This window comes from Suricata suricatta, chromosome 2 (assembly GCF_006229205.1).
Source record: "Suricata suricatta isolate VVHF042 chromosome 2, meerkat_22Aug2017_6uvM2_HiC, whole genome shotgun sequence".
NCBI lineage: Eukaryota > Metazoa > Chordata > Mammalia > Carnivora > Herpestidae > Suricata > Suricata suricatta.
This window is the reverse complement of record NC_043701.1, coordinates 126,288,664-126,297,107: the sequence shown is the minus strand read 5'-3', so window position 1 is coordinate 126,297,107 and position 8,444 is coordinate 126,288,664.

Sequence of the window (8,444 nt, the reverse complement as noted above, 5' to 3'; positions counted from 1 at the left end):
TTCTATTCCAGATGTGCTGAGATTTTTGTCATGAATAAAGGTTGGATTGTCCTAAATGCTTATTTTTTGCATTTGTTCATGTCATCATATTTTTCTTCTTTACTTTGTTGACCTGATGAATTACACTGATTGATCTTTCAGTGTTGAATCAACTTGTATTCCTGGGATAAAACTCTATTGGTTTTGGTATTTTATCTTTTTTCTAAGTTACTGAATTTGAATTTGATTTGCTAATATTTTGTTGAAGATTTTTTCATCTGTGAGGAATAATGATCTGTGGTTGCTTTTTTCCTGTTATTTCTTTGTTTATGTTATCAGATTAATGCTGGCCTCATAAAATGAGTTGGAAACTGTTCCCTTCTATTCTGTTTATGTAGACTTTTTTTCCCACTCTTTTTCCTGTTTAGTTTCAGCTCTGACAATCTCTGTCGACCTATCTTCAAGTTCATTGACTCTTTTCTCAACTGTCAAGTCTGATGCTGAACCTGTCAAAGGCTTTTAAAATTTTTGATACTGCTTTTATAATCTTTAGCTTTTCAGATCGACTCTTCCAGCTTTTCTGTTCAACTATTGTAGTTTCTATCTCTGATGTTTGCAATCTTGATCATATCTATACCTGTTTCATTTGATTCATCATTATTAATAATTTAATTAATTGGCTGAAAGTTTCAACATTTCAATTATGTCTGCTTCTGCTTCTTTTGACCATTTTGTCACCTGACAGTGATTTGTTTGCCATTGAGATTTTGTGTAGCTTATAATTTTGTAAGGGAGAGGATGTTACCAAATTACTTACTTGAAGGACTGATGCAACCGAAAGAACTTCAGGAGATGTTTTCTTACAACTTATAGAAAAGGTAATGGTAACCTCAACATGCATGCACTGCCCTGGAGACAAGGGAAATCAACCCCTGTGGCCAGGCTTATACTTTTTGTTTGAATGCCAGCTGTCATTTGCAGGATAGTAGAGGCTGAAGTATATAGTATTTATGTTAAGAAATGGATATGACTCTTGTTCTACTGAGTTGTTCCCATGCAGGGTTGAATTAGTCTTGCTTGATCAGGGGTTATGTTTTTTTTGTTTTTCTTGCTCTGGTTATGTTCATCATCAATTTTAAATACTTCTAGCATCACTTTGTGCTTAAAGGTGGGGGTTGATTTGCTGAAAAGTTTTAACTCGATGTTTTTATTCCACCTATGTCCTTAGGCCTTACTTGTACATCTCTACTTCAGAGAGTCTCTCTCCATGCTCTTTTGGTTTTCTCTATTAGTAGAGTGCTGTTACTTATTACTGGGAGTTGATTGGCCTCATGGGCATGGGGCATATCTTTTGTCCTAGACCAGCTTAGTCTTAGGCAGTCTTTATTTCCCGCTCTTCCTAGTAATCCCACTTTTTCTCCACTAACAGTAGAACACTATTGTTTGGGGCCAGGATATTTTCTATCCCTCCATCGGAGGTGGGTATTATCTAATTTTGAAAGAATTATACAAATTTGAATGATAAAACTACTAGAATAAAATACAGAATACAGAATTTTTTAATGTTTTATTTATTTTTGAAAGAGAGACAGAGAGTGAGCGGGGGGGCGGGGAGGCAGAGAGGGGAGATACAGAATGTGAAGCAGGCTCTAGGCTCTAAGCTGTCAGCACAGAGCCCAACACGGGGCTTGAACCCATGAACAGTGAGATCATGACCTTAGCCGAAGTCGGATGCTTAATCTACTGAGCCACCCAGGCTCCCCTACCTGCATATTCTCTAAGCATGACTTAAGGTTGAAATGTAAAGCTATTAGCATATTTGCATAAAAATTTTAAATGTGTGAGTATCAAACCAAATTACAAGTGGGGAAAATAAACATCCATGCAAATGTACATGTAGAAGCAAATTAAACAGTTGATTTTTAAGTTTTATTTATTTAACTCGAGAGAGAGAGCAGGGGCTTGCATGTGAGTGGGGGAGGGGCCAAGAGAGAGGCAAAGCGAGAGTCCCAAGCAGGCTTCACGCTGGCAGCTACATGCGGGCCCGGAACCCATGAATTGTGAGATCATGACCTGAGCAGAAACCAAGAATTAAGAGCTCAACTGACCTAGCTACCCAGGTGCCTCAAAACAGTCAATTTTAAGGTAATTTTTGCAATCATAATAGTTGAAAAGAAGGACTTTTATGTATTGTAAACAAAGACTAAAGGCATACAAGGTAAAGGTTTCAGATATAAAGGTTATTTGTAATGCAGAGAATCTCAAATTTCTCCATTTGAAGTTAGTTCTGATAGATTATTTTAATATGATAGCTTTAAGAGCAAATTTGGAGAGCAGACAAAAGAAGCAATGCTACAGTGTTTAAAATTGTTTCATTGGAAAGTCCTTTGGCCTGTACTCTTAGTATGTATGTATTAATGATTGATGTTTATATATAAATTCTGTGAGACCTTTGAGAGAGAACCTTTCTGGCTAAGCACATTTGTTTTCCTAAAGCAAGATTATATTCATCAGTCTTTTAACATTTTTTAGCTTTGAAACTACCATGTGACAAGCGAGGATATTTGCTATTTGATGAATGATTCAGAAGTCTTAGATGTAAGCTTTTAGGAACTTTCGAGATTATATCAGCCTCTACATATTATATATTATTATTCCAGAGAAGCAAAATGGTTTGCTCAAGGTTAGTGGTAGGTAACCTAGACTTGTTTGACTCCTGCTCTTTGATTATACTATTTTATGTGACTGCTAATTTCTAATTTCATACATTTGGGATATACATCTTAAACATCCATTTGTAAATGGCTATGTGGAATGGGAATGGACTAGTTTTAACCTAAGTATGTGTGTACTTTGTGAATAGTGAAGCTGGTTAGCCTTTTGAGTATTTCTCTTGGCCATTTAATTTTAAGTAATATAAAAATGTGCCCTTGGAGAAGCAGAATGTTTGAGGGATGTTGATTTCAATTTTGAGTTTGTAGTTAAGGTCTTATTTTGAGGTCTGTTTTTCATATGTGTCAGTTGTGCTTTTAAGGGAGAATTTTAAGGCCTCTCTTCCTGTGAGCTTCTCTGAACATAGGCATTGGAATTGGAACACTGTTTTATACACACTCTTTAATTGAATAAATAACTTGTAGTAGTGAAGCACATGTGGAGCCAAAAGACAATGCTTTCCTTTATATGGAATAATTTATTTTTACTGCATATTAATGTTTTGTAGTATGTTATAAATCTTATTATATGTAACCATGTGGCCTTTTCTAGAATGTGCCAAAGAAAAGAATGACTAAAGATTCCCCATATTTTACTGCTAGGTCTTGTTTTGTTTGGTTTCTTTGAAGCCAGATGCCATTAATTTGAGAAATGTGCCTCTGAGCTGTGTGTTCTTGATCATAAAGTTCCTTCATTATGTAGAATCTAGTTGCATCTGTGGAGAACATCAATGGAGTATAGGTAGCATGCTGAGGTTTTGAGTATTACTTTTTAGCTTAGATTTTACTTTGACTTCCCCTCTTGTATAGCTTTAAATGTACACAGAGCAGCTCTTTAACTTAATAAATTTTCATGGACATCAACAGAAGCATTCTTTAGGACTTTTAGCTCTGCCACAACTAATTTGTGGCAGCAGTGAAATCTTGTGAGACTAATAGGAACGTAATTCTTTAGGAACCTACCCTGTTTATACATCAAAGCTAATATAGCAGTTGAAGAGGAAAAATGCACACTGCCATCTAGCATGCTGTAGTAGTAGTTAATAGTTGAAGCATTTATTGAGAGGGATGTTGAACAAACATCCTTGCTGGGAAGACCTTGCTGAATGCTCCAGGGCAGCTGTTATTTCCCTGTTGTTTGTAGCTCCTCATTCAGCAGATTAGAAAAATTCCAGTATTATATGTATTCTTTCTAAGTTAAAAAAATTTTTTTGTCATTAAAAATCAGATTTCAAGGTTCATTTTTAATAGAAAATGTTGAAGAGAAGTGGTAAGCCCCTGTGTAGCCAGAATATAAATTGGAAACTGGGTAACAAATGTGCAGAGCATACAATTAAAAGGCTGAGGGGAGATTGCTCTTTTTCTTTTTACTTCCTTTACTTTTACCTTCCTTTTTTCTTTCTCCTCCTCATTCCACATGGCATCAAGAGGACAGCGAGGAAATTATGTTTATATGTTGGCTTCATCAAAGACATTATTTGAGATTGTTCTTTATAGAATACTAAGAATAGACCTGTGTTTTGGATATGTACTCATAGGATCATTTTTGGGTTTGCATCAAATTGGTAGTTTGGTTAACGAAATGAATGTTTTTCTTGTGAATTGTAACTCTTTCTTTGTATGTGTTCTTTAGGAATTATTCCCAGGGACAACATTGTTTCTCTGAGAAGCTAAAGTTTTATGTAGGCTTTACATTGTACCCCGTATAAACCATTATTTTATTTTATTTTATTCATTAAAAAATTTTTTTAATGTTTATTTTTGAGAGAGAGGGAGAGAGAGAGAGAGAGAGAGAGCGCGCGCGAGCGTGCGAGCAGGGGAGAGGCAGAGAGAGAGGGAGACAGAATCTGAAGAAGGCTCTGAGCTGTCAGCACAGAGCCTGACGCGGGACTCAAACTCACAAACTGTGAGATCATGACCTGAGCCAAAGTCGGATGCTTAACCCACTGAGCCACCCAGGTGCCCCAAGCCATTATTTTAAAAGCCATGAATAACTCTGTAGGAAGAACATAAATTCATATTTATGACTCGTGATCTAGAGATTTGAAGTTCTTCTTAACTTGGTTAGATTTAGAAAAAGGTAAATTTTGATATATTCATTAATTGATTCGATAGCATTTACTGAGTATCTTCTCTGCACAAAGCCTAGTTGATACCGGGGGTATAGTTATGAAAAAGAAACATTGTCCTTGCCCTTATTGGAGCTTATACTCTATCAAGAGACACAAGTATAACGCAATCAACTATATAATTAATGGCATAAATTGAGTTGTGGTAAAGTACTAAGACAAATACGGAGTGTTGAAAATCCATAGTGGGGATTTGACCTAGTCTGGGAATTAGAGATGGCTTTCTTTAGGAGGTGACATTTGAGTTACATTATCATTAACATAAGTATGATCAAGGAATTTGGTTTAAATAAGTACTTACGGAAATACTTAAATGGAAATTACTTAAGTTTAATAATAAACACAGTAAAATAAATTTATTTCCATTCTATTCTTGGTCTTCCACTTGCATAATTCAGTTGAAATTCTTGTATTTCCTTCATTTTATTTTTTATTCTTATTTCTTATTTTTAAATAATTATTTATTTGTTTATCATTATAGAAGAAGGACTTTATTAAACACATTACCCTGGTTTCCTTCATTGTAATATTGGCTTTCATAGTTCCTAGATGGGCCTGTGTACAAATTTAGTGATTCCATAATCCAATCCAGTCTTTACATTTGGCAATTAATAAAAGACTCTAAGTTATAATAGATTTGAAAATTATTTGTTAAAATACACTAAACTTCTCTTGTATGCTGTTCTATTGATGCTTTGTTAAATAAACAAACTGAAGCATTTCTATTGTCTGTGTTTCCAAATACACTATGTACTTCTCAAGGACAGAGGCCCTATTTCCAAACCTTTCAGGATTTGAGACACATAATAAGTGCTAAATAAATAAATCAGTTATGAGTAACCTGTGTAAACATGACTGACCTTCATGTTTCTTTTAAGTGACAATTTAGCATAATGCAGGGTGCTTTGGAATTGTAAGGCCTGGTTTTGGATCTCAGTTCCTTATGTGTATGCTTAGGCGAGTAACTAAACTTCTCTAAACCTCATTTCCTTCATCTTTAAGAGAAAGGTGTAAAGTACTTAGCATAGTGTCTGACATATAGTATAAGTATTCCATAAATAGTGGCTAATATTATTATAAGATTCATGTACTCAATTTTTTATCTTTGTGTTTTTTCTATGTCGTTTATAGTAGACACTTATAATGACACAGAATACTGGTATTTAGGAGAGCAGATAATTGACCTTTTCTATAACTACACCAAATCAAAAAGTGAAAAATTTATAGCTGGTAGGTAGGTTGTTTGCTTATTGAAACTAAACTTCATGAATTACTAATTATTAATAATTAAGTGGGTAATTATGACCCTTATCACTGCAATGAATACATTTCCTTCCTTTATAGGACAGATTTTGAAAAAATAAAAGAAATAGTTTTTATGAATAAATTTCTATGAATTTTTTAAAAACAAAATAATCTTGGGATGCATGGGTGGCTCCAGCGATTAAGCTTCCAACTCTTGATTTCAGCTCAGGGCATGATCTCCCATTTTGTAGGGTTGAGCCCCATGTAGGGCTGTGCTGGCAGTGGGTAGCCTGCTTGGGATTCTCTCTCTCCCTTTTTCTCTGCCCCTCCACTGCCTGTGTGCGCGCTCTCTCTCTCTCTCAAAAATGAATAAACTTTAAAACAAGACAAAAAAAACCCAAAGTAATTTAACAATGTATCTTTTATATAAAAATATTTGATGCATGGAGTTTGCTTGAATTGAGGAGGGGGTGTTTATTTAATGTAAATATTACATGTGAGGATGGAAATAGAAGATCAAGTTTCTATTTTTTTATTTTTGAGCATCTGTAAGTAAGCCTAGTCATTTTAAACACTTCTATGTCACTCTTTACCCATCTAGTGAAAAGTACTGTAACTTTAAGTAAAACTGACTAATGCATTTTCTGAGGATCTTTGTAAAAGTAAAGTATGTACAGGAATAAACAAAATTCTAAGGTTTCAAATCTGACTTTAAAATTTATTTTAATTTCACGTTACTTACAGTTATGATTTGCTTGCACAACTGTATAAAACACTCCCTGAAACAAAGCAAAAAATGCCAGCAGGCAAACAAAAAATCCTTTAAGTTGTTTTTATTCTACATCAAAAAATATATATACTTCAAGCTTCTCCAAAATAATCCTCCAAAAGCAAAATATCCACAAATCATCCACAAATGATTTTTTTTTCTTATAAACCATATATATTGGCCAGAGGGAATTCATAGCATACTATTTGGAATGTAGTACTAGGCATATAAGACATTTGGTTGAAAAGGTTATGAAGACATATGGCCTTCTGCACTTGAAATACTTTGATTTGGTGGATTTACATGTTTCTCAGAGCACTTACAAGGATGCCAGTCAACATGTAATGAGGGTTTTTAGGAGTCCATTTAGAAATTTGCCTATAAATATTGAAATCAGGTGGTAGTTTTATGTAAGGCAACCTGACAATCAGTAATACAAATATATAATTTAGTGAGTGGAATTTATGTAATAAGAATATTTATTTCATCTCTTAAGTGACTATATTTTCTCACTTGCTCCTAGAAAGTGAGATTGGGAAGTAAGCAATTTCCATTGTAACAACTGTGTGGTGCCCAAGACACCAAAACAAATCATTGATAATTTGGTATCTGAATGTGATCTTACCTCTTTTCTCCTGCCATGTTAGATCATTTTCAGCAGATTATACTGGCTCCTTAGTTCAAGTGGAGGTTCAACTAGCCTGTAGTTCTCAAGATGTATGTCTGAAATCAAACTGCTCGCTGACATGTATAAGATAGGTTTGATTTAGAGAACTCAAGGATTGGATCAAAGAAGTAATTATTCCAAGTTTGAGATCTGTGTGTATAGGGGTTGCAAAGTCCTGTTGTGATTGGAAGGGAATAAACATTTTCCTGAATTGTGATTGGCTAAAAACCTCTTCTTTCCACAACATTTTCTAATAACTGAATCAGGAGCCTTTTCCTGTTTTTATTATATGACTAGTGAGTTTGAGGTATGTGCTTGTGCTGAAAGGACTCAAATTGGCACAGAGACTGTAAATATTAGGGACAGTGACAGAAGCCGTCCACGGGGCATTTGGCATTCTTAAAACAAAGCTGTAGCGACGTGTAAATATCTGAATAGTTCAAGCATGTAATTAGTGTCGTCGCAAACGACGAAAGGAAGGATGAAAGGAAGACAGTGTTTTCTTCATTTTCGTTTAGAATTGTGGACTGTTCTGCAATGACTGTTTTCAGTGGAAAGTGTTGCTCTGCTTTGTTTTCAGTGAAAGTATTGCTCTGCTTTGCCGCTGGGACTACAGGACTGCTGTTTCAGGCGAAATTCGGGCTAACTCAGGCAGCAGGCTGCCTGTATTCCGAAAAACAGCGTTCTGGAGATGCTGCATTTAACCTGGAATTTATTTTGTGACCCAGAGTGGAACTAGCACTCCTCACTTTTCTGTCACCTCCTCCCTTCCTTCTGAGAGAGCTCCTATTAGAGAGGTGAACCTCAAACGTTCTTAATAGTGCTACGGAAGGAGAGCATTCCTCCCCCCCCCCCTCTTTGGCTGGTTCAGCTGCCCGGCGCAGCAGCGTTGTGGGGCACTACTTTCCGACTGTGTTCGTTCTCCGACCCTCTGCGGGGCCCTG